The sequence below is a fragment of the Colletes latitarsis genome, chromosome 2, assembly GCF_051014445.1.
Source record: "Colletes latitarsis isolate SP2378_abdomen chromosome 2, iyColLati1, whole genome shotgun sequence".
Classification (NCBI taxonomy): domain Eukaryota; kingdom Metazoa; phylum Arthropoda; class Insecta; order Hymenoptera; family Colletidae; genus Colletes; species Colletes latitarsis.
In genome coordinates this window covers 19,548,661-19,572,990 of record NC_135135.1, presented here as the reverse complement: position 1 = coordinate 19,572,990, position 24,330 = coordinate 19,548,661, and the positions used below count along the sequence as shown (strand labels likewise).

Here is a 24,330-nt window from a genome sequence, read left to right as displayed (position 1 = left end):
AAATCTGTAATATTGAATATACGTATGCAATAAGAACAAATGTCGAACAACCTGACATGATCTAGTAAATTAAATATAAATTAATAATGTATTCATCGTTCGAGCATTTCTTAAAGTACATTTTGCTTGTCACTGTAAGAACCTTAAGGTGCATACAAACTGAAGAGGGCCTTATCCATTCTATTCTCCGTGCAGTATCTCCTTAATTTTATTCGCTTTAAATTAAGATGTCGCTTAATACGAAATGCAACCGCTCTACGCTCTAATTCTGCTCAATGTTTGTTAATCTACTTAAAGGAGACAGTATAGCTTATAAATCCGTTAAATTACTATCTTACAACTGTAGCGTTTGTGCCTTTAAATTCATCGTTATATATTTATAGCAAATAACGTTACGATAAAACTGGCGTCTCGCAACAATTACGATTTAAAATATCGTATTGTTAAATTTTTTCATGTTTCAACTTTCACGCTATTTTTATTTTTCCAGCCCACTAATTTTTACGTATGCCTTCAGGAGATACTACAGAAGCGACTCCTTCGTTTATTTTATAGCAATCTTAACGCCAAGATTTTATCGAATCAATTTATTTTATCGTAATTACGTTCGTCGTCGACCAATAACTGAATATCGTTTTAAAAGAAGAGATCATAAATCGCAATCTTAAGTTGCACTTACACAAAATTGCATCGTATGAATGGATATAAACAATGGCTTATTCATACCATGACACCAGCTCAGTGATCACATAATGGTGTGCCATTTTATCGGGTTTTCTTTTGCGATAAGAGAATACGCGATAACGGTAACAGGAGGCTTGGCATACAGAACTGGTTAGTTTGATTATTAGTTACGTTGCTGTTATTACAACGAACTATACATAAACGAAATTTCAGTTTATAGTCGATAGATACCCATCGATAAAACCCGTGTTGTTGTTCAACTTTGTTCTTTGCGCGAAACTATACACAGTACTGTATTTTGTAAATGCCTGTAAATTTCAAAGGCCGGTATTACAGCTCGATTAACAACAGTATTGTAACGAAAAAAGCGCGATAAGATAGCAATACATTATCGGAAAACGTATTAAATTATGTGATTGTTGTTCCGCTTGCGATAGTATCTTGTCGTCATCTGTATCAGTGTGCACGATGTCGAGCCCGATTTTATATCTCGTTCAAGTAAAGCCTGATAAAAATTTACGTAATCTGTAGAACGAGCGTTGCACATCAACGTTGAAATTCGTAATGTAAAAATTTGTAAATATTGAACAAAATTTTTTATCGCGTTTGTAAATAACCGTTTCTCTGCATTATTGGAAGAGGTATCTGACGCGTTGACGTAGCGAAATAACGGTGGACGTTGAATCGCGAATACAAAAAGAAAAAAAAAAAAAGAAATCAATATCCTTTTACCGTTGTTTCTGAACTCGAGCGAAATAACGATCATCCTATCATTAATAAAGTCTAGCGTGCGCGTTATGTTTTTCTGCTAAACGTTCGGGTATCTACGGAAATGACATCACGCTGACATCATACTAAATACGACTTCGTAACGCGAGCCTTTTGCTGCAGCTGAACGGAGAAATAAAAAAATGTTTAAATACACAGGAAAAGTGAATGACTCCACAGTTTGGATAGGCTGATAATAGGTTCTTGCTGTCTCAACGTAGATAAAAAATCACGAGGAAATATCATCTTCGTTGCTAATAAAAATAAACACAAGTGCGCCGTTGTTTCTCTCACAATTAAACTGTTTCTCTTTTTTTTTTGGCTTTAGTGTATCGATAAACTGTTGAAAATCGCGTGTATAATTGAAGAACAGCGCCGTAACGTTCTCTTATCAGAGACCTTAAGCAGCATTTATCTCTCGCAGCTATATCAATAGCGAGACCGAGAAAGATGGATCGAGTGTACACGATGTTCCACCTAACCGATATATAAATGTGCCGAGCAGAACCGAACACGGATTTAGTCGTTTGGTAATTTTGGTGTGACCTCTTCGATGATAACTCGGCCATGTGCAAGGCTGGTGTACATCATCGCGGTCAAGCTTGCGGAATACATCGAGCGCTATCAAATGTACCGTTTGCGAGTAAAAATGGAGAGTTTTGTAATTCGCTGCTGCGACAGAGTTCTATTCGCTGCCACCTATCTGCAAAAAATACCAGGGAAGATTTACGCACTTACAGTTTTAATCGCTCGAAGTGGACATGCGTCAGAGACCAGCAAAATTGTATTCGAATAATAGTTAACGAATAGAAATTTATTTGCCACGTATACAGGGTTTTCGGCCACCCCTGGGAAAAATTTTAATGGAGGATTCTAGATGCCAAAATAAGACGAAAATCAAGAATACCAATTTGTTGATGGGGGCTTCGTTAAATAGTTTTTAACAATTAAATTCAAAAATTTCAAATCGTTCTGGAAAAATTATTTTCGGTTGCGGGGGTCAATTACAACCATTTTTGGTTATTACATATACCCCTGAAATCCTACGCACTTTCGAGAAAAAAATTCCTTACCGAAAATCTAATTAGGCGCCTTTTTTCGACGAAAAAAAAAAATTTCCAATCGTTCTGGAAAAATTATTTTCGATTGCCGGGGTCAATTACAATCATTTTTGGTCAATAGATATACCCCCGAAATACTGCGCATTTTCGAGAAAAAAATTCAGTACGAGCGGAACTTTAAACGTTAATAACTTTTTAACGAAGCCTCCATCAACAAATTGGTATTCTTGATTTTCGTCTTATTTTGGCCTCTAGAATCCCCCATCAAAATTTTTCCCATGGGTGGCCGAACACCCTGTATATTTGATGGAGAAATTATATTTTTATTTAAATAGTGAAATACTTTATTGTACGATATTCACAAATTTTTATCTAGAATGTTACGGTTCTTCGTAAAGCACAAATGAGAGTTTTATCTAAATAAAATGTTAATTGTTATTCTTATCCGTTATCCAGTTAAAAATTTGCCAATAATTTTGCTTCGAAATTACTTTATTCGTTATTTTTATCTACATTAGAGATTTGCTCATCTCGACGACATTACTGTTACACGGATAAAAGAAAGAGTGTGTGTATGTATTGAGTACACACTACGATATAGGTTACCATATTTCATAGGGGCGACTAATAGGGCAACTTTATCTACTTAGTGCGATGTGCTGCAAAATTGTTTCCGCTTTGACGAGACACGCGATAGACAGGTCTGGCACGATGACGTCTTCTTTAAATCAAAAACTATAATCCTGTTACTTTTCCAGTAGATTGCACTATTTAGTTATTTCTATTTCTCTCGATTACTCGTGTTTTCTTGTACGGGAATAAGAAGAAATCGGGATGCCGTAATAGACGTTAACGTTATTAAAAATAGACTTGTACACACGTGTCGCCAAATTTCTTGGTATCTTCATTTTTGATAACAATCTATTCTGAGCGGAATTTTTTTTTCGAGCGAGCCTGGTCACGTGAATGACGTTATGTTTATAATCTTGCAAAAGACCGTATCATTCACAGTTCGTCATTAACGATACGAGGATTCGAGCAAACGTCGAGATTTCTATCGCGTAATACGATAATTTCTTAAATATTAATGTTAGATAACTTGACAGTAAATATCAGAACACACCTGGTGCATGTCGTAGGGTTATCATCAGTTGAACCATTACGCAACAGAATTTAATGACTTCTCAACAGAACATATACTCCATTACGTTCGTAACGAACAAAAGGAAGATATAGCTGCTTCTCCTGTTACGTGGTAAAACATTACGATTTATCAACAACCGGCGACGTAACTAATATCTTCCATCAGTTATTTCTGATAAATATATTTTTTAACTCCGCGAGACAATCGCCAATCCAATCAATTCTGAAAACAGTTACGCATTACAATTTATAAGATAACTGAAAATAAATATATGGAACATATGTTACGAGCCGTTCAAAACACCTATTTAGGAAGAGGATTCAATCGATCCAATCCGAATGTCTCAAAAACCGTACGCATAGATTTTTCGCTAAAACTCTGAATCTCGAGCATCGGACACGCTCTTATCCGAACGAATACGAATAATGCAGTCTGCAGACTGTAGTCTGTATACCACGTGCGAAGTGGGTAGATACGAACTCAGATTATTCCTATCGAGTAACAAAGAGAGCGTTGTACTTTTCCGAGCGTAAGTCTGGCTTTGCGGGCGAGTTGCTTTACGTGCTCGTTCGAGAGTCGTGTGTCTTGTGACGTCACCCGAACGTCTGGCAACGCCGCGAATGATCGCACGGCGTTGTCGGGTCGTTTTATGTGCCGGAAATTCAGAGCCTCTTTTGCTCCTATGTATCGTAGATTCATATTAATAATGTTTGTTTCCGAAATGATTAGGCAGCGACGGAAGCATCGTCACGAGACATACACGTCTCCACCCATTACCGATTTATCGGGGGATCCACAGTGTCTAACGATCAACGAGCAACTCGTCGCGGTCCCTCGACGAAAAGTATCTTTCTGGTTCGATCGTAAAAAGCAGCGCGTTGCTCAGAGCAGATAATGCCATTCTGTCACGTCACAATGTACGCTAGCCAGAGAAAATCAATCCGGCGCTTCTCTACTAACCTTTTGGCAGAACAGCGCCACGACGCTACGATCCGACTCGAAAACATACCGTTCTTCAAGGGTCCGTTGCGATATTGACCCGAGGTTGCGTTAGGTTATTTCTGTCGGGGTTCATGTACCTTTTCAAATGAAACATTCGAATTTCTACGGTTGCACATTGAATTTTTTCCATATGATGCGTATTGGACGTGTCTATGCGCATAATACGATTTCGTAGATGAGACTTCAGCCGTGTCCTTGACCTCGTACTGGTAGTCCAAACGGTTAAACGCAGTGTGCAATGTCGTATAGTGGGTGGAGAAGATATACAGTGCACTTCTCCCGGCAGACACAAGTGGTACGCTAAACGATACCCTTGTGGATGTAAGTTGCCTAATGTGTTTTTCGCTACTCATTACAGGGCAGTACTAGCTCATCACTTATCCCTGTTAGCGTGTCCAGGCTCCTAATGTGCCATTGTTAAAAAGGAGTGCAGAATTTATCTTTCACTTCTTGATTTTCGACGAGTTTACTACGTCTCTTGTAGTACTTGCTTATAATACGTGCTATTTATTCGCCTAGTCGCTTTTATTTTGTATACTATTTTGTAATTTCTATGCCATGTATATATAAAGAGTCTGTAAATTTTATTACATACTGTATTTAGATATATTTATATAATTTCAACTGTCATATTTTTTCTGGAGCATATTTGGCATTAATCATATAATACTTTAACAAGCAACAGAATTTAAAAAAAAATTATTTAAGTTCTTTTTATTGACAGATCATAAGAGGAGAGTGGCAACGACCCGCAAGGCTCGCGTGACGAAGAATCGTCAAGGATACGGTCGATCCTTTAAATCAACCCCGTGCTGTGTTTACCGTTTGAAATGGACCAAGGGAAGAGGATATGCGCGCGATATGCGACCTAATTCAGTACCCTACTGATAACGATGACGTCATGATCGCTCGTCTACTTGTTACTAGTCACGGACGGTACGTGACATGGGACCGAACTGTAGAGATGAGCAGGGTGATAATGGTGCTACACTACATTACGTTATGCGTTACGTTACGCTATTCCTCGTGACACAACACGCGGTCAGTTTACTCTCTTTATTACCCGTTCGATCCATTCGTTGCGAACGTAAAGCAACGACGCAAACGTCGCCGCCTATTTCATGACCTATACCATTCTTTTTTCCTTGACTATTTGTGGCTGAACACTACTTCGCGAGCAAGGCTATAACTCCAATGTTGGTTTCTACTGGAAAGATGCAAGAAAATGAAAGTACCAACAGCCGCTTTAGATCGATCACCCACCAAGAGAACGGACCGGTCGTTTCTCCAACGTCGCCCTTACGTCGGCATCGTCGACTCACGAGATTGCGCGATGATGTCATGTATTCGGCCGAGTTTACGCGTGTTTGTAAACAGGCAGAAAGAACGAGAGAAACAGTCCAGAAAGACGAACGAAGAAGAAACAGGGAGGGAATACAGAAGGTGGAGGAGGACGAAGAGGGGCGAGAGAGTCTTGTGTCAGGCACCTTGCCGTTCCAACTGCGCAGCAGCATCTCGCCCGGTTCTCGTACGGCTTCGTCGAAGTTCTCTACGCAGAGTCGCTCGTCTCGTTTTCTCGTACACGAACGTGACGTCATGCTGCAAGTTTCACGGGAGTAGCCAAGAGTGGCCAGGAACCGGGGGGGTAGAGTTATGGAGGGATCTAGAAAACAGGCGGGAAGCGCGCGCGCGCACACACACACACACACACAGAGAAAGCTGCAGCGTCGATGGATCCGCTATTACCTGCACACGACGATTTGCATGCAGAACACCGGCGCGGTGACATCGCTCGTATGTGGCTGTGGTTCGTTGGTTGGCTGTCCTTTCCCCTCTTCCCTTCGCTTACCTACCTATTGTGCCTACCTTTGTAGCGTAACCGGTTACGCGCCGCGTGCAAACTCCTTCTCATCCTCGTGCCCCTCAACCTTCTCCTTCCTTCCCGTTTTGCTTCTTTTCCTTTCTTTTCGCGCACACCCATCTCTCTTTCGAACCGTTCCAACCTCCCCCACTCGCTCCGTCTCGCTTCTACCTTACGTATCATTCTCGCTCTCCCCCTACCCTGCGCTTATGTCCGAGGTATCATGCGCAAACGATGCAACAGACCGGGCCAGCTAGCTGGCCGTCTACCATTCGACAGCCCCGCATTCTGCATATGTTTCCTCTCGTTCTCTTTCGTCACCGACGCGCAGCTTGCGTACGTGTGTGCGTGCAAACTCCTCGGCCCCGGGGCGATCCCCGCGGTCATCTAGCGGGGCGTGCTCTTTATCCTACTCCTTCTCTGTCGTGCTGCACGATTTGTCCGAACATGCAGTCGCTCTGTTACGCTACAGTTGCTGCCTCGGTCAATATCACATCGTACTCCAGCTACGCGCAGTGCGCATTAATACCACACGGTTCGCGGTCTCGTTTTTAGAATAGGTTACATCAGGCCGGTCATGCACCTGTTTATATACAGAACCGACGTTCCGTTTCGCTGTTGTGTGTTTGTAACTGTCGCCGTCGCTCGTTTCATTTGCAAAAGTGAACCTCGACGCGCACGTCCGCCGGAATGACGACGGAGTTATTGAATTTAGCGTGCTCGTTCCCGTTTATTTGCGTTAGCTCTCGAAACTTCGGACGATTTCCTACGAGCTTCTCGATAGTACTCACGAAGGCGACGGGGCAATGCCACAAGACGATGGTCTCGAGCGCATATTGCACCGGACGGTTAATGGCGCGATGGCGTGACATCGACCGTACACGCACGTCGAGGTGGGGCAAACGGAACGAAACGAATCGAAATGAAGGGGCCTGAACGCGATGTCGCGTGTCCCATGTTTGGAGTCGCGTGTGTCGCGAGCATTACACGCGATCTCCAGGCTAAATGCTTCAGCGAACGAACACACTCGTACGTCGTTTTGCTTCTTCCTTCGTTTCTAATTCTTAACCTTTTAAACCCTATTGCGCCGATACCGGCACAGGTAGCTGTTGCTTTATTGTATTTGAAATTAAACATTTATCCCGTACGACGAACACTTGGAAATTTTGTCACGATTAAAAAAGAGCTCACGAACGATACGATCAATTCCCCGTTTACCTGGACTTAATTACGATTTAATTTTCGATTCGTCGCGATGGCGGTACGCTCGAAAGTCGATACGTAGAAAATGAACATATATTCTTAAGACTCTTGTAATACACGTTGTGCAGCCTCGCGTATCTCCCAAAGGGAAAATGCACTTGTCGACTGTGAACTTGTCTGGTACGTGCGTGTCCATGTATTCTTTTGTTAAGAACTTGTGAGAAAGCGTTCCACAATGACACGGTGATACGTGCCTCTTGCGGAAAGGAATAAGTCAGCACGAAAGAATGCCCTAATGCATCCACAAATTACCTCAGCGTTAACGCAGTCTTCTAACATCGAAACAACTAAATTTTAATATATGTTCGACCAATTTTTACTTTTCGACGCGTAAGAAAATATCGTAGTAGCTTTAGTACTAAGTAGATTTCGAGCAAAATTGATCTATGAATATAAATGAAGTTCTACAAAGTGTCATGGTGGACACCAATCGTACGATAATCACAGAGTCCCTACATGTCGTCTGACAACAGACGGATCTGAGAAACCCCGAGCAATTTGTCATGTATCGCGCGTGTTGACTTTTTTTCAGACTCACATACGACGTACAAGGCATATCAAAGAAACGGACAGCAGGCTGGGAATGGAAGACAGCTGTGATTTGAAATGATAAAATCTTGCCTAATGTGATTTTTTTACTGGCATCTAATCAAACTGTTCCGGCAGCTGTTCCCTTTGGACGTTATCGTTGTGTACCTTTGTCGAAATTTTTGATCGAACGAATTAGATTTCCAGACATGTGACATGAGTAAATTCCACGGATAAGATTTATGAATCAAATTTTAGAGATGAAAATTTAACGTTAAATTTAACACGTGCACGAATCATCTACTAATTTATGGTTTTAACGTAGAAATATTTTTATCGTATGTTTAAATTCTTGTAACATGTGAGTCATTAAAATGACGAATAGTACGTACAATGAGTGGTGAAGTTATTTGTACAAGTGATGCCGTGAGAAAGCTCGATTATTTTTACGCATGCCACATGTGACTAACTCGTAACAAACGGGAAAACCACGAATTGGTACTAGATTTTCCTTGGTTTATTGTGCACAGCTTAAACTATGATTAACGTGTCTATAATAAATAAATTATGGATGTTTATGCAAATGCACGTATTTATGGAATACAGGTAGAAAACTGGGACTTGGATTGAAACTTGTTTCGTCATCGGAGGAGTTTAAAAATGTAATTTTTATTTTGCATAATTCATATGTTTTGCAAATGTCAGTTAAATGTATGTAGCGTATTTAAATACGCACCTATTACATTCTGCGATGTAGGACGCTCGTTCTCAACGTATAAATTAATATTGAGAAATGAACGTCAACAATTGAATGTTACTTTGTGAAAGTTACTTTACTTAAATACATATAAAATATGCATATAAAAAATGTAACACAGGAATTCGTAAACGGACGCAACATTTACAATGTTTACACCCAAGCTTACGTTGGAAAAATATGCACCATATTTACTTGAATATGGAAGTACGTGACAAAGTTGCGAGTCATTATATGTGCTTATTTTTCGTGCGTATGTATATGCATGTGTTACATTCATGAGTGCCATATGTACTTTACATATCTTATATGCATAAACATCCGCTGTCTAATAATAAATACTTATCGCCATGTATTGTTATTACTATTTATGTATCGAGAACTGTATCGAAAATAACAAACATTGACCTGAACAGTAGCACAAACTGAGCCACTGTTATAAACAATACGTCTAATTGTAAGTCGAAATCGCCTAACAATGTTATAATTTTATTTGCATAGGTTTTTAATGGAAAGCGAAATCGTTAATTGTGGCGGCAAATTAAATTTGCGTTCAAGGATAAAAAGTTCTTGTTCGTTAACAGAAGAAGAGAGATTGCTTTCTTTCATGACAGCGCTCGACCACGCAAGGAAGTAATTAGTCATCCAAGTTGACGTGGATCATTAGATCGCCATGTGTTAGAAGATTCGTTAAATGCTAGCGCCTGGGCCCCGGAATCGTTGGTTACGCCACTGGTAAAAATCGAACGAAAGAAAGAAAGGATATTTCGCCAGATACACGATTCACGGTTCGTACGTATCCCGCCATCGAGATTAAAAACTTTCGACGGCCATCAAACATGCAATGACGTCTTTCAAAAAGATACTTTTAATAGAATTACCATAAAACGTTAGGCTAATACGTTTGTACACCTACAAGCGAATCTGCCTATATCAAGCGAGAAACGACGACGTAGGAAGAATGCATAATCACATCACGTTTTCGCTATTTCATTCTTACACGTGACCGCGCATACTCTCTCGTACGCGTGACTGCATACACCGAAGATGCATACGTGCACGACGCAGGGCACGTGTCCATGAAAAAAAGATGGACTCGTTATGTTCGTCCGCTTGACGAGATCGTTCCGAAGGACGTTCAATCTTTCCATTCGTCGTCGAGAAAAATTGCTATTTCCTGTTAATCAGCGTTTCCCAAGCGTTTTCCATATTAGAAATCCTTTATATCCCGAAAAATGCATGTACAAAGAAACACTGCCAAGGACGAACCTAACCTATACTCGGGCCAACGAGACGAGTCAGCAAACGTAAACAAACGTCCCTGAATGTGACCCGTAAGTCTCCTTTAGCAGCCAATGACTGCAGCGGTAGCATCGACTACATACGTGGATATCGCACGAACACTTTTTCTTCAGTGACTCGTCTCGTCGACCCGAATATAGAAGCTTTGTTTTGGGGAGGAGCGGGACTGAAACGTGTACGCGGTACGTACGAATATAGTTTCTTTTAATATCCGTATCCGATAGTAATTTTAAATAATGACGTTCACACGGTGGAATTTCAATACGTTCCTATTCGTTAATTCTATTTGGGCTACATCGACTGAACTAAAATCGCAAAGTTACTCTAGCGGCGGGCGTTAGTTATAGCTAGTAACCCACATTTATGATAGACCGCTTTTATAACGCTTTCTCGAGTAGAGGCACCCATCTGCCGGAGCACCTGACTCGATTCACCTGCCACAGGTATGTACTTACGTACGCGGACTCGCTGCCTCACCGGTCGGCCGGGCGTCCGCCTGGCGTCGTCAGGTGTTTCTTCGCTCGGCTTAACAGCGTGACGCGTCTCGAAACAAAGAAGAGGGTGCGAGCCCGAACTAACGTTTCCTCCTTCCCTTCTTCTGTCCATCTAGCTATCTGATGAAGATCGAGGCCCGATAATCGGGCCCGTTGACTTTAAATTTTACTTCCACCGCTTTTCACCGCCCGATGCGATACCGATCGAATTTATACGATCCTCCTCGTAACTGTACGGCGTGTCCAATTCATTTACACGCACGCCATTGTTTCCAAGACGGCGCACAGTGGGCCCAGAATTATTGAATTTTCGCTTTGTTCCGACTTTCGACTCGACGCATTACTCAAGGAGGTATTCCTACCTAGATTGAAATTTTTGTTAAAGAACAGTATTTTTTGTCAGTCAGTTTGAATCACTATAAAAAAATATTAAAATTTATGAGTGGCAACGAATACAGAGAAGCTGTGAATTATCTACCCGCTCGATCGTTCTTGAACTAATTAGTTTTAGTATTTAGCAATTTTTGTTGACGTTTCTGCGTATCATCGAAAAGAAAGAGGATATTGCAGATGTTCAAATTAGGGGAAACACCCGGTGTATGGAACGATCGTATCAGTTGAGGCCATAGCAAAATAACACAGACAATAGTGCATCGGGTAACAGCACAATAGCATAGCGTCACCATTGGCAATTTATCTCGCAGTAACGCGGACCAATGAACGTTTGGCGCGCAAAAGCAGAACTTTTGCTCTTGGTGATAAATATTTATGTCGCCTCGGGGCACTCGAACCATCGTTTATCCTAATTTGCGTCCCGAAATACGCATATTTCTCTCTGGTCGTGCGTTTCCTGCTAATGGAGGCAAGAGAAACGCGTGGATCCGAGAAAATGCCGGTTCACGGGGGCACGTGACGTAAAATAGATCCTCCATTATTCGAACCGAGGTAAAAGGACCTCTAATGCACACTTTTAACCCTTTATTGCAGAGACTTGAATTATAAAATTAAATTACGTTTAACGTTAAACGAGTCAAAATTGATTTCTATTACCGTGCACTTGAATAAACATTGCTAATAAATCAGTATTTTCGAAAATTACAATTTTACAGAATTTTATGTATAATATGAATAGTAAATATATTTTATTGAAGGGAGGGTTTCCCCTTTGTTCTTTCTTTCGATTCGCCCTTGAACGAAGGTCCTCCTGTATTTCGTAATGGCAAAACGCGAGAATTGAAATCTGTGGCAGACAAAAATAATGAAAAAAAAGTGATCCAGTAATGTGTCATCGTTATCAGATAGTATTCATTTCTTCTCGCGCCGATGGTCGTCGCACACTACGAAATCGTATTCCCAGACATAGGAAATTTCCAAAGTTTATCTACGATTTATGTTTGTGTCGTTGATATACGTTTATTGACACGTGGATTGTAAGCGCGTGTACAACATCAAATGTGGATTTAAACGTCAGATTATTCGTTTATAAATATTCAGGTGGCATACTGCTTACTACTATTAATTTATTTGAAATTTTCCAGAACGACGCGAGTATACTCGATCAGAATAGTCGACCTTCTACGGTCTTCGAAGAGCCTCGAAACGTTCATATTTTAATACCATCGAAACTATTAAAAAAGCTAATAAAAAAATGAAATAATTATAAACATTCGAGGACTTTGGTTTTAGGCCTGCTTCAGGCAATTCTAAAGATTTACAAATTAACTCTATAGGTTTTTTAGTCCCGCGAATCAGTCATTCCCCGAGACAATCTCTTTTTAGTTTGTAAACGAATCATTTTTTGCATAATTATGCGTATTTCGATATGACTGGCATCTTAGGCTAGGTCTGCGCGGATGCAGACATTAAATGAGTATTTGTCGCTTCAGCATTTAAATAAGCATTAGGAGTAATTTTCAATTTCCACCGAGACGAAGAAGAAACCAAGGCCACTCCGCTACCTGTTTTGTTTCCACTTTTTACGACCGAACATAAGTATAGATTTACGACCTACCAACGTCTACACAGACCTTCTTCCACCCTAAAAGAAAAGAATTGTAACTATGATTTATTTCAATCAATCTGCTATCATCACTATTTGTCCACATAAACCTAAAAGTTTGAAACTGAATCAAGGAACGTGTTCGAAACGTATTAAATTCCTCCAGAAGTCACGATCCTCGACAATCGGCGAAATTTTCAGTGTAACGTGAAAAACGAGTTCAAGATTAAACTTAAAATAAGCACGACCGATTGAAACTGGTTCGTTATTCCGGAAATGACTGCACATTGTCGGCGTCGGTACCATCGGTAGCGGTGAATTTGTCGTTGAATCGATAAGTATGTATCGGCTATTCACAAGCAGCGCACGGATATTTTAAAGCATCCCGTTCAGAGTGAAGTGGGTCGAGAGGGTACGTAGAAACGATGGTGCAGGGTAAGCCGTTGCTACCAAGGAGAGATTAATTTTAAATATAACATAAAACGTCGATATACAACGTGTTCGGCCACCCCTGGGAAAAATTTTAATGGGAGGTTCTGGAGACCAAAATAAGACGAAAATCAAGAATATCAATTTGTTGATTGAGACTCCGTTAAAAAGTTACTAAAAAATTAAATTGAAAAAATTTCAAATCATTCACGGAAAAATTATATTTAGTTATAGGGGTCAATTACAAGCATTTTTGGTGAATAGACATACTCCCGAAATCCCACGCACTTTCGAGAAAAAAATTCAAGTAGGTACTGAATTTTTTAGACGAAATTAAAAAATTTCAAATCATACTAAAAAAATTATATTCAGTTACAGGGGTCAATTACAAGCATTTTTGGTCAATACACATACCCTCGATATTCTATGCACTTTCGAGAAAAAAATTCAAGTAAGTACTGAATTTTTTAGACGAAATTAAAAAATTTCAAATCATACTAAAAAAATTATATTTAGTTACAGGGGTCAATTACAAGCATTTTTGGTCAATACACATACCCTCGATATTCTATGCACTTTCGAGAAAAAAATTCTTTACCGAAAATATACCGTGTGGGCGAAAATATGTCTATAACTTTTTATCGAAGCCTCAATCAACAAATTAGTATCCTTAATTTTCGTCTTATTTTGGCCTCTAAAATGTCCCATTAAAATTTTTCTCGGGATGGTCGAACACCCTGTGTAGACGTTGCAGATTCTATGTAGAAGTGCAACCGCGGTAAAATTCGAGTTTTATTCATTTTCTTATCTTGTATATTTCTAAAGTTATTAGATATTTCACGTAATGGTGATTAAGATAACTTGTTTCTACCGTTGCCTAGAAGTGGTACTTAAAATACCTAGAATACCTGGTTTTACCCCCCCCCCCCCCCCGTGTATACGCTACTGCAGACCACGGATAATGATCGGTACTGATTGATGCCAATAAATTAAAATATGAACACGCGAAAGCGTGCTCGTGAAAGACGCGTTATAGTGAAAGCGAATGTTCGAGAATCATGTGAGAAGAGAGCAATCACGTCCCGGAATTGAAAACGGAGAAAGGAAATTTGTTGTGAAATTAGGGATAATGGAATAATTCGTGGAAGAAAATGAGACGTTCGTGACGAAAGGTATGTCAACCGCAGGGACAATCCGGAAGACAGGCCCAACGAGGGTGGTTAGGGTGTCATAAATAACAGGAAACGCGATGGCCGCTCTCTCCAGATGACTTGTCAGCGTCGGTTCGTTGGGAAAGAACCTCCTGCGACGCAGACCCCTCTTGGAAGGCCTTGTTGGGTTTACGGAAGGGTAGGGAGGGAGGGGGAGGTGTCGTTCCTCGCACGAATGCTGAGATAACTATTTTTTCAAGGCTGAACGCGTCACTGTTCCGACAGAACAATATTAAAAGAAGACCTGAATAAGTATAAACGCCGGTTAGCCACAGCCATTGCAACGTGGAGTTTCGTCTGTCTCCTTAAAATAGCAATATTTAACTGGATTGCTAAATTTATCAGGCCATATCGATAGTTATGCTTTATACGCATTATTGTCATGCCCTAATTACATCAAGTGACCTTAAACTCTTATGTATCAGTACATTTTTATCTTATGTAACTTTCCTTATCCTACTCCTTGTTTGTGACTACGATAAATATATGCAAAATATGCGATTATCACGTTTCAATGTAATAAAAAGAGTTACTCGATTTTACATTATTACCAGTGGCGTAACTAACATTTCTGGATCCTTCTAGAAGGAAATCTTGTAAGTCTGATGTAGTATGAAAGATAATATTAAAACTTATGAAGCAATATATATTAATAGAGTCACGATGTTCAAATATATGCATATTTTTATAGAAACTAGATAGAAATGTAGGCTCAGCTTGAAATTTATTGAATATTCTCAGACCCCTATCCAAGTATTTTTACGGATTAAATGGTCACTTAGACATAAGGGAAGAAAATAAAAATGTGAGTTTATTTAGAGGAACATCCTTTATATAAATACCCAAACACATAAAAGTCGACATAAAAAATAAATACATAAACGACCTTTATTTATTCCCCTATGTAAACCCCCTTTCAGATAGGGGGAAAAAATAAACTCACGTTTTTATTTTTTCCCACGTTTTAATGACCATTTAATTTATTAATATACGAACAAGCTACAGCATTTTTCGTACATTTTCAGAAGCGACTACGCAATCCGACTGTCAATGCCGTGAAATTACTCTTGGAAAACAATGTTTTAATGCAATGTCTATACATGCACCGAAGGCAAGAACTATTGCGTTTCATTGAACTATTATCTCATTACTACAGACAATTTAACATTTCATATAAAGGGTACAAGGTGCATCCTTATATGTTTGGTCATTAAGCCAGGCAGAGAACTTGAAAATTGTTACTTCTAACGCAAAGCTGTAATTTATCAATCTCGTTTCCTTGGATATGAAATTATACAGGGTGAACCGCTTAAAATATTACAAGCTATTCTCTCAGGTTTCCTCCTAAAAGACACGCCACCCAAGAATATGCCATTTTCTCAAAATGGAATATTCTATAATATTCTCTACACATACACGGTGTTCGGCCACCCCTGGAAAAGATTTTAGTGGGGTATTCTAGAGGCCAAAATAAGACGAAAATCAAGAATACCAATTTGTTGATGGAGGCTTCGTTAAAAAGTTATTAACAATTAAATTCATAAATTTCAAATCGTTCTGGAAAAATTATTTTCGGTTGCAGGGGTCAATTACAATCATCTTTGGTCATTACACATACCCTCGAAATCCTACCCACTTTCTAAAAAAAAATTCGAGAAGGTGTGAAATTTTTCGATGGAAAAAAAAAATTTCAAATCGTTTTGGAAAAAATTATTTTCGGTTGCAGGAGTCAATTACAATCGTTTTTGGTGAATAGACATACCCCCGAAATCTTGCGCATTGTCGAGAAAAAAATTCAGTACTGACGGAACTTTAAACGTTAATAACTTTTTGACGGAGCCTCCATCAACAAATTGGTATTCTTGATTTTCGTCTTATTTTGGTCTCTAGAATCCTCTATTACAATTTTTCCCAGGGGTGGCCGAACACTTTGTATATTGCTACGTTTCATTAAGATGTTTTATCGCGTATCTACGTACTAGTACTATACCCTAGCAAATCTTGACCGACAGCGAAATAATCTTTATCGAAGAATTCCGATCACCGAATCTGAATTCCGTCCGAGGGCAGCCTCTTTGGCTGCCCGAGCATACTATTTCCGTCTTTTCCGTTGTTTCGCGCTCGCCGAAGAAAAGCGATGCGCAACAGCAGAACGTATGCCTACGGGCGTGCAACACGTAAAAGAAACTTACGTATCGATCGTTGTTCGCTAGAAAGTCACGTTGCCCTCGCGTGTCAATAACGATAAGTCCCCATCCCCTTCGGCCCTCCACCTGCCTCGTCACCCGAGTCCTCAGGGACCGCGCGACGTTGTGTCGTAGCCGGTGAGATAAGCGGTTTATCGCGTATTGCGATACACAGCCGCGTAAGAGTCACCCCACGAATAAAGGGAACCAGAGATGGTCGCTTATAGTCTCGTTGCCTAGCCGCGAGAGCACGTGACTTTCGCATCGCGCCGGATGATAAGCCGATAAACGCGTGTGCATAATGAACTCGCTTCTTACCGATACACTAGCAAGGATATTGTACAGGATGATTCATAAATACATGTCCATACTACAGGGGACGGATCTACACGATAAAAGAAACACAAAATATCGTACGAACGTACATACGTCCTATATTCCCTGGTTCTCAAAGAATCTGTTTCTTATAATTTAATAGTTAATAATATAATAGTAAGGTCCAGTTTGAATTCATTAGCGAACAAGTTGAAGCAATGTGTATTTATGAAACAGCTGTTCATTGAATGCGTGTTGTTTTTATTGCGAAAGTGATAACCGGCAGTATCAATTCGATAAAGAATAAAAAGAGAATACAAATAAAAACTCGAGTCATGGGTGTACGATATGTCAAATCGCTATCGAGGGCAAGACAGTATGGCGCTAGAAGCACACGTGTTTGACTGAAACGTTCAAGTTTACAACGAAACGACTTTTAGTAACTATTTCAAAACTGTTATTATACGCGTCTAATGTGTTACGACAAACAAAGTGAAAACAGAGAACAGAATCGAAGGGATACAACAATTTTTTGGGGGAGATGCTCGTGTAAATAACCACGCGCGTAGATGCAACCACGTTTCGAGGATTTTGTTCCAGTGTGGTAAGCCGGGGCACCTCCTCTGCCCGACCGAGTTATTCACTTGCAATTACCTGTTGGCTTAAACCGTTACTGAATACACGCACTAACGGTATTTGATTCACTGAAGTAAGACTTGCTTAATTTGCCTCCTGAATCAAGCGTCGGGGAATGTGGGGCACGATGCACGAAATCATGGCTTTCGAGAACTTGAAAGGGGCACAGGGGGGGGGGCGTTGCGAAGTTGCTCATACGTGGTTCCTGAGAACTTGCCTCGCAGACTCCTATGCCCCGTTAAGCGATTTAAAAACTGGTCGGAGGAAGATGTTACCATGAGTAAAGAACGCCTATCTTTATGGATCCATCTTTTCCAAGCGACGTTTGTTATGTAATTAGCATCAAAAAAGGTGTGAAACTACAACCGAATACTGTCAAACCAGGGACGCGTTAATGAAGGTTCGTTGAAATATAACGTGGGAGAGGACGGACGATGACCGTAGCACCTGAAGGCGTGAGTCGATTACCTGAAACGAGCCACGTTGCATCTTTTAACAATTCACTATAACGTCAATTATAAAAGTAATTTTACAAGATTTTCATAAAACGTGATATCTACTTTAATGGTGGTCAGGGAACATTGAAACAATGATAAAATCCATGTAAACATACAGGGTATTCGGCCACCCGTGGGAAAAATTTTAATGGGGGATTCTAGAGGCTAAAATAAGACGAAAATCAAGAATACCAATTTGTTGATGGAGGCTTCGTTAAAAAGTTATTAACAAATAAATTCAAAAATTTCAAATCATTCTAAAAAAATTATTTTCAGCTGCGGGGGTTAATTACAATCATTTTTGGTGAATAGACATACCCTCAAAATCCTACCCATTTTCGAGAAAAAAAATCAATACGGACGGAACTTTAAACATTAATAACTTGTTAACGAAGCCTCCATCAAGAAATTGGTATTCTTGATTTTCGTCTTATTTTGGCCTCTAAAATCTTCCATTAAAATTTTTCCCAAGGGTGACCGAACACCCTGTATATTTTTCTGTTCTGTCATCTCTCGAGGTGATTAGCAACGAAATAACACTGGATAATCCACCTTTACTGCCTGACCTACAAGCTATTATCTCCCGGGTACGCCGCCATACCTATCTCCGTGAACTTGTATACTCAAACTCCTAGATACACACAGAGCACTCAAGAATGCAAGCGTTTGACCTAGCTATCCCCTCCCCACCAATCAAAATTTCAAGGTTCCTATTCTCATTCATACTACTACGAACCTGTTGCCTGCAAACGTCAAAAATTGCTCGTCGTATGCTACTTCTAACACTTTGACGGCCATTATCACGCACACGTGACATCACCAGTCGTTACCTGCCGCTGTCACGTATACGTCATTTCACTGTTTCGGTTGCACACAATAGTCTACGCGTAAAATGTGCGACCATCGATTCGTTTACAATCTAATCTTAGTTTATACTACCTCAGTTAAGTGTTAGTTATAATTGTCTAGATTAGATTCAATAGTACCACTGAATCTTACACTTTACGCTACAGATAACACTCACATGGCTATCATACTATTATTTTCGACGTAGTATTTTTACTATTCAAGTGTTAATTTTCTATCAGATTATCTGCAATCGTTGATGTTCCTTGAATCCAATCACGAGCGTCGCGAGAATTGATTATTCCATTTCTGGAGAATCCAGTCACGACAGTAAATAATATAATGGATAAAAAATGGTGGTCGCCGGTGAACGTATGCGGCAACCAATCGTAAAAGTTAACTGTCAGAGGAAAATCATCTTCGTTAAGTACCTGTGCTCTCCGAACATGGCAAGGATAACGCAATTGATTGCAAAATTCTCTTCACTGTCGCGTATGCAACATTCTCGATTGCTGCCATTCTTTGGGCACCGACGCCGTCAGTTTCTTCAACGTGATTCAGGAGTCTACCGCCGCCTGACGTTCGTTTTTTAAACGAACTTGTGACTATCGTGTTTACTCTGAAACTTTTTCGATTGTCGTCGTTCGTTTATCGAGGAAACGACTGCCATTTCCTGGTTTGAATATTTCTTCATTATTTCCTTTAATGCGCAACAAATTAATGAATTATCACGTGCTCCTTGCAAGAGAATGAGCTGAACGGAATAGTTAACAAGGTCGAGAGATAGCGAGGAGTCAACGAGCGTTGGATGCGAACAATTTGATAGAATTAGCTGTACTGGTTGGGTTTGTTATTAAGAATTATCCGGAGGACAAAAACGACATTGAGAGAGTAGAAAAAAAAGATCAACCATCTTATTTAGATTAATGAATTAGACTGACAAATTCAAAACAACAAAGTTGAGAAATACGAAAGAGTTATCTGGAGTTGTATATAAACAGCTTCGTAGAAACAGTTGTACTAACCGAGATCGCGATTAAGAATTATCGGAACACAAATATGGCTACAGCTTAGGGACAAGGTTAAATAGGACACATGTTTACGTGACTGTTTTTCAGTATTTTTATAACTCTTATCCACTATCGAAGCACGCATCGCACGTTGTGAAACTGTATAGAAGTGTATGCGAAACATCATTGTGTTAGGTTAGGTTGGATTCAATAACAGCCTGTTACCGAATCTCGCCTTTTAAACTGAGACCAGAGGGAAATTATTTTCGATAGAAATAGCGAGTTTCGACGAAGTTGCGTTCTTTTAAAATGGCTTGAAACCGCGGAAACTTTCCAGGAGTCGTTCCAACGATTCCCAGCAAGGACACGGGCTGTACGCCCTCTAGTCTCGACCAGTATCGACGCTCGAGTTTTCTAACCTCTCAACGTACGATTTAATTTCAAATAATTTGTCACGCGTATACTATCTAATTTTGCTTAAATATTTTCGTGCCAGAAATGGCCATGAAAAAGAATAGATTTGTTTTATGGATACCTCGTAAATGTAAAAATGTGTTGATTTTGATATGTAAGACTTGATGACGAACGAATAACCTCATAATTGTGAAGCTTGACATCAAGAGCTTGAAACGTGTCTGGCACTCTGACTCGTCATCGCTCGGCAGCACCGATCTTCGCCCCGTCCCTTCTACTTTCACCGGGTGCGCGCGACTGTTCGTTCCCCGAAGAAATATCGGCGGCCAATTGGCGTTGATTCCTCGCGGATCGGGAAACGCCACGTACGTCGCGTCGAGTTCCGTAATTGTGGAATATTTTGCAATTCGTGGATTGGAAGGCGCCTTTCTCGAAAGAGCCGCGGTGCCGATGCCGGTCACGTAAGCTCGTAGTTCCGAGGGTGCCCTGAGCACGGCACGGAATACTAGAATACTAGCGGCGAGAATGTGCGGCGAATACCCACGGCGTGAGTAACCGCTCGCTCGCTTGCGACCGAGCGAATCAGACCTACGGTATGCCCCTCACGCTTCGACGCGCCACCGTATGTACCTGTATGTATCTATCTACTTAAACGTGCCTATGTACCCTACGTACCCGGCATAATTTTAGGGGTTTTCCTCCGCCGGAAGTTGGAGAAAAATTATGGGACTCCCGTGAATGCGCGATAAGCAATTTCGCAATTTTTTCTACGTCCACTTCGGCGTAGACACACCGTGTTCGAAAACGTCGAGAAGCTGGTCACGATTCGATCCATCGTGGCAACCAATAACTATGGGTTAGAATGAGTTACAATAGCGTGGGTATGGGATACATATGACTGAGTGTGAACGAAAAGCATTTGGGACAAAGTGAACGGTATCGAGCGGATGTTTATAGTTTATAGTATGATATCGGTTGCGAGAGTATGAATGGATTCCGGGAATGCGTAAAAAGGTCTCCGTCTAGAGTGGCCGTCGAATCGTGAATTGTTTTGTCTTTCTTTTGAATATATCCTATATTGTTAGTTGGAAATGGGTGCGTTTTGAAACCTGCTTGATAATGAAAAGATAAACCTAGATCTACAATGGGTTTTTCGACGAACAGTTAGTTTTTATGGTCCCAGAAAGGGTAATCAGTCGTAAATATCAGAATTCTTTTCCTAAATACATAAAACTCTTCAACGTTAACCACTTCCTCGTCGAGTTTTTTTCTAGTCTAGCCGCCTATCTTCTAAAAACGATTTTCTCATTTCATTTGTTAAATATTTGAAGGCGGTTACGAAGATCTATTTATTTTACTCGTTACTATTGTAGTCACTAAGCATAGCTTTACTTGTTTGCCTAGTAATTACATTATCCGAAACATCGGTAGCGTAAACAAGCAGATTTTATTCTGCAATTCATGTGCATCGATTGCAAGGGATTTTGATTTTCAGCCGAGCGGACCATTACCTCGCCCACGTCGTAAGCGATCGCCTAAAGTCTCGTGATCGGGTAAAACCGGTTTGAATCTGGCAGGGCCGTAACCGCATCGCGATGAAAATTTCAGTGCACGCAAACACATTCGCGAAATTGTAACACGTTGATCGCTTTGTTCGCTATTGGCAAAGGAAAAAACTGAATGTGTTCTGTGTAATAATAAATATCTAACTGTAATTTATAACATCCTTTTCTTTATAGATTATCCAAACGTATAAATCAAGTTTTAAATCATTCTTATGAAATTTAATATTCAAAGACTTCGAGAACACGTCGTTTATTTTAAATACACGTCGGTACAATCGGGAAAAAAACGAAAGCGGTCACGTAACATCGCGAATCGATTTTGTAACTGAAACGTTTTTTTTTAATACTTTCATATTAATCGTGCTCGCGCGCAGCACGTTTGCGTTTCCAAAATCGATTTTCTCCAAAACGAAGCCTCGTGGGGAAAACTGTTATTCCACGTGTTCGATGTATTTTTTACGAAAAATCGTGTTCTTATGAATTATTTAACGACTAACACAAGGATTAACATTCCGTTGGCTCTCGTTGTTCCCTGTTCATCCTGGGAATCAGTAGAAAAATGTCTCTAATCCTGTCGCGAGCCTCCCTGAAACCCCAAAGTATCGCTATAGATCCCCTAACATCCTGCTTCCCACTTTGCAGACATTTTGCGGAAACAGAACAGCTCTCCTGTTCGATGTAACTCCTAAATATCGAGAATGCGCAGGTTCGTGCTACGTGGGACGCATTCGCAGACTCCGCCACGCAAACTGAATTCTGAATGGCGACATTTCCAAAGCGTTTTTGTTTTTTAATTGACAACACCTAATTTTTCTTCAACCTATATTATATCGTTAAATCTATATAGAAAGACTGTATCGCGTTAAAGACAAAGAGTGAGAAAAGTCTCCGTGATTCCGAGTTATCCGTAATTATAGATCAGTAAATATACCTTTGTTGCTATCATTTATTGTAATCTTATCAGAACGTGACGTATGGGATAACGCGCATTTATTATGTTATACTACTACACTATTCGAACGTTTCTTGCGTATTTGTTTTTTGCAATAATTTTAGAAAACTCTGTTCTACACAACAAACGAAATATTGTAAGAAAAAGATGACAAAAAGCTTTGTATGTACATACTGGTAATAAATATAAAGCAAGTATGTGTTAGACAGGAAAATTACAACCGAAGGACGAAATATAACCTCATAAATATGTGTAGTATTCGTTGATATTAGAAATAAAAACTGTAGATTAATGAATTTTGCTACGACATTTCTATAGAGCGTAGCAATTTGGTAATATATCTAATCCTTTGATAAATATCATTGTGGAAAAATACAATCGATGGCGATAAAAAAAATACTTGCCTCCTGTGAGGTTTGAACTCACGACCCCTGGTTTACGAGACCAGTGCTCTGCCACTGAGCTAAAGAGGCTCGATGTTTTTCTCTCTTCACCAATAAATGATCAGGTGCAAATTTTATTCATGATATAATTACGATAAAAATACAGTATTACTGACAAAATCAGGCAATTACATCAACATAAAACTAAAAAGAATTAAATTAAAAACATATTTGTATTGCAATTTACAACTACACGCCCCTAGATAGTAGACATCGAAATTGTTTATTTACATTGGAGCATTCGCATTAGTGTTGTAATGTAATTCCGAGATATTAGAGGCAGAAGAAAAACTGTATAATTCTGTATAATTCTCGTAACAATGTTTTATGTAAATCTATTAATTACTCTACTGAATGACTCGACACGAGAATAAAGAACAAACGTTGGTAACAGAAGTAATATTTACTGATTATAAGAGTGATGGTACAAAAGAACCTGCTAATAAGCCATAGAAATGTCTAACAAGCCATTAACGTTTCAGTCACAAAGCAGCGTGAACCTCTTTAAAATGCAAATACACAAGTAACAGAACGGAACAAGCAAAAACATGAACGTTATAGGTTATGTTAGACGTAGTCACATGTGAAGTAACGAACAAATTATAAGAAACTTACGAAAAGGAAATGGTAGAATAAATTCATCCATTGATCAATTTTTCAAAATTTTGTTCAAATAAAGCAATAAAATTAATTCTATTGATAAATCAAAAAGTTACAAGAATGTTTACTACATATTTAACAGCTTGTTAAACGTTTCTAAAGCTCACTAAAATATTCTTTTTTACCATTGTTCCTACGTCCAATAAATATTACTTTTGTTATCAATTTATCACCTGATATATTACAGAGTGAAAAAAGAAAAACATGTTTGAAACATATGTTTCAATCCAAGTGTATCTTAGGATATTTGAATATTTTCGCTACTCCCTGTATGTCTTTCATTGAATTCTTAGAATACAGAAC

At 39.6% G+C, this 24,330-nt stretch overlaps 1 protein-coding gene and 1 non-coding gene across 2 annotated transcripts in view; both read right to left on the bottom strand.

Annotated features, from left to right (window-relative positions):
* LOC143351993 (uncharacterized) overlaps nucleotides 1-24,330 on the bottom strand; it is a 56,520-nt gene that overhangs the window by 24,485 nt on the left and 7,705 nt on the right. The window lies entirely within an intron of this gene.
* On the bottom strand, nucleotides 23,326-23,397 carry Trnat-cgu (transfer RNA threonine (anticodon CGU)). Its single transcript has one exon. It is a non-coding gene; the product is annotated as a tRNA-Thr (tRNA).